Genomic DNA, 3,724 nt, shown 5'->3' on the forward strand with positions numbered 1-3,724 from the left:
TGAAACTTCAAGGTGCATTGTCAAAAGTGCTGGTAGGAATCAAAATAAGATCAAGTGAGATTGAATAAAAGGTTGTGTGTATTATTGTGTGCAAATACAATGAGAAAAATGCCAATTGCCATGGAAACAAGAAGGAATCGGCGCTCGTTTTCCTTGTCTCGTCTCCTTATCTTTTTTCCAAAAAAAAAAACCACGTATTTGTTCTTACCCCTCTCAGTTGATTTTAGTCTAAATTTAGTGGCTCGCAGGCTCCACATCCTGATGATGTCGGAAGATTAGGAGACGGTTAGCCTGCTCAGCGATGGCCTCTGGGAACGCGCAGCAATAAACAGTGTGAAAATTGTATCTAGATGTCCAGATGGGCTGCGATTTCAGCTCCTCGTTTGTGATGTTATCTTGGCCTCGCGCTTCATTAGCTCCAGAAATTGGATTCTTTGAGCAAAACCTTGGTAATTATATGTCTCGGTGACTTTGGGGAATTTCTGAAAATTGGTACACATGCTCGCATTAGTTTTGCTCGTTATCTCAACGTTGTTATATATTTATTTATTTATTCTCAAACCTGCCTCAAGTTCCTTCCAGTATTCAGAGGAACTACTGACACTCTTGTACAATCACAACATTATCATACAGCTAAAACTGTTACGGCTCTTATGTAAGTAAGAGCTTAAGATTTCTTTTGAAAGTGTACGGCACAAGAGAAAGAGATATTGCTTGTTAATCTGTCTTTTGTTTGACACCTAAGTTGCGAGGGGCATTTTTACGTCAGTTCTGCAGGATTATCATGTTCAGCCTTTGAGAGCTGCGGCCTGTCAGACAGTCGAACTCAAGCTGTGCGTTTCCAACGGTTGCACCGTTTTCAGAAGGGGCGTCTAGGGATTCGCAAATCTGCTGGAGCTGTTCTGATACGTCGTAATTACACATGTTACACACTCATCCAAAACATTCACACTCTGTCGTCTCACAGAGTGAGAGGAAACACTGATGGTTCAGAAAAAAAATGCTATTTTTTTTCCCTAAAGATTAGCCTTGAAGAATCAGACTTAATGTTAGCCTTGCTTTTACATAAATACATTTTCTTTGGAAATTAAAAGTTGTCATAAGGATGTTTCACATCAACTTTAACCACCACTAGAGTTGTTTCATTATTGGTTTCATTATTGATTTGGATCCCTTTGTCCTTTAAGGGGATCTTTAATTTGAGGTTTTTAAGACTAAATGCTACCAAGCATTAAGTCATTCAAGCCCTGTTTCACAATAACACCCAGTAGTGTTTAACTTATGTTCAATTGGTACATAACGGCTCAAATTGTGCACAGAAAATCTCCCCCATATGAAAAGACATACAAACATTGACATTTGTGGCTTCTTGACTGCAAAAATTATAGAAAAAAATTGTTGCTTTGTTAAATATTTCTAATCAACCTTTTTTTTCTGCAGCAGTGTGTTAGTTGCTTCCCTTCTTCCTCCTAGGTCAACATGCAGCTCTTAAAAGCATWAATGCTACTGATAATCAGCGTTAAATCAATTTCCTTCCAGCAGGATTAAAATTGTTTGGGTAAGCATTTCTGGATTGGAGATATAAATAAATCAACTAATGTTATTGCAATTCTCACGGTGCACATAAGAAATTTTCTTTAAAAAAGATGTAGTCATTTTCGTTGTTTGTGATGTACCACCAGAATTGAACCATTTAACATTTTTCCTTTAAGAGAAAAGAGTCAAACTGTTTATTTTATTTTTTTTATAGTTAGTGTAACATTTCCTCTGTGGGATCCAGTTGCTTTAAAACGCCAGAGTTTAGCAGATCAACACTGTGCTGTGCATAGACAGTCAATAATCACCAGTGAGAACCTCTAGCTGAACGTACTCAAATATTAATTAATGACTGAGCGTATGGTGGTTTCCCCTAATTTGACCTAGATGCGCAAAAACGTATGACTTTATATATCACATCAGCAAAACCAACACATTTACACATCTGAATAGTTCTGCATCCTTTCTCTTAATAAAGCTCGCTCTGTCTTATGTACCCATCTGTCGCTCGTTTTTGAGGCTTTGAGATGTGCATTTACAGACGTAGGGCGTATTTACTGAGGCTAATAAAACAAACGAAACGGGGCGAAGCAGAAGAGAGATTAGCTGTCAGAGCATTTTGGAATGTCACAAAAGTTTCCACCGTTAAAAACGAGGTTTTTAGATCCTGACTCTGATGGAGGGATTGTACCTGACATGCTGTTATTGTCTTTACTCTCTTCACTTTGGCTTTTCATATCGGTTCATCTCAGACAAAAATAGTGCCCTTTAGCTATTCGATCCCCTGGTAGAGACGTGCAAAAAGGCCTAAAATAAACGTACCTTTTATTGCATCTCAGGCAGAGAAAATAGAAAAATCTAACTTTATTTAGTATGGAGAAAAATAATATAGAAAGGGTTAATAATTAAAAAAATAAAATAGCTGTGGTCAATACAATGATCAACATAAATTTCTAAAAACGATGCTTTTTTAAAAATGTTATCAGAGTTTGTAGGAATGATTAGTATGCATGTCAAATATCAGAAATGTTGTTTCTTAGTTTTTTTCCTTTTTAAATTAGTTTAGCCTACATCTGGTTGTGAGAGAGCCTGTGTACTATCTCTGATGGTAACTAGAGCTGAGGATGGCTAGTGGAACTAAACTCCACTTTCCAAAAAATAAAAAATTAAATGTGATTTACAAACCATAGAAACATGAGAATAAAGATCTGCAGAAGACAAAATAACATTTCTATTCCAGCAGATCTTTAAAAGTCAGTAGATAGATGCAGGATAAAAGCCACTCGCCTAAATCTGCTCAGATCGACAGTCAGAGCAAGAATCACAAACTTTGAACAAATGTGACAATCAAGGCTGGATAAGAATCCAGGTGATAAAGTAAACACCTATAAGGCTCGTTGTCAGAGAACCTTTTCTTACCATTTCGGTGGAAACACCAACATCTAAACTGATAATTGTCTTCGAGCAGGATTATGTACCACTTCACAAAACTCAAATAATCGCAAACGGATTTCTGCAAGATCAGAATTCACTGTCCAGTTTCCTTAATAGTCACCAGATCCCAAACCAAGACAGCTCCTGTGGGATGTGGTGGATTTGCATTATTGATGTGCAGCTGAAAAACCTGCAGCGTCTGCTTGATGCTTTCATGGCAACACGGACCAAAATGTCAGAGGAATGCTGTAAAGCCTTGAAAACTACAAAACTATGCTTGTTAACACCAGTTTTGCCTTGTGCTAGCTAGAAAGAAGCAGGTACAAAAAAAAAAATAGTGCCAACAGTGGATGTGTTAGATCTGTCACATTCATGTCCGACTCTGTCAGAAATATTTCCGTTTAAGCAGCAAAGATACCCGTGTTAAAGGACTTCAGCAGCAAAGGCCGTTAATGGGTTTTATGAATGAAGGGAAGACAAAGATTCATCAACATGGTGCAATAAAAGGTGGATGAGTAGCTCAAATGGACAAACAGCAGGTGAGGAGCTGTGCCTGAAACAGAAGAGAGAGCAAACAGGGTGACTGTGAAATGGAACATCAGGGCAGGAACCGGCTTTAGGACTAATGCTGATCACACACACACACACGCACACACGCATCTACACACACCCCTACACACACACACACACACACACACACACGCACACACACACACACAGCTGACAGTGTTGAACTTTGTTCAACTTTGTTCAA

This window comes from Poecilia reticulata, linkage group LG18 (genome assembly GCF_000633615.1).
Source record: "Poecilia reticulata strain Guanapo linkage group LG18, Guppy_female_1.0+MT, whole genome shotgun sequence".
Classification (NCBI taxonomy): domain Eukaryota; kingdom Metazoa; phylum Chordata; class Actinopteri; order Cyprinodontiformes; family Poeciliidae; genus Poecilia; species Poecilia reticulata.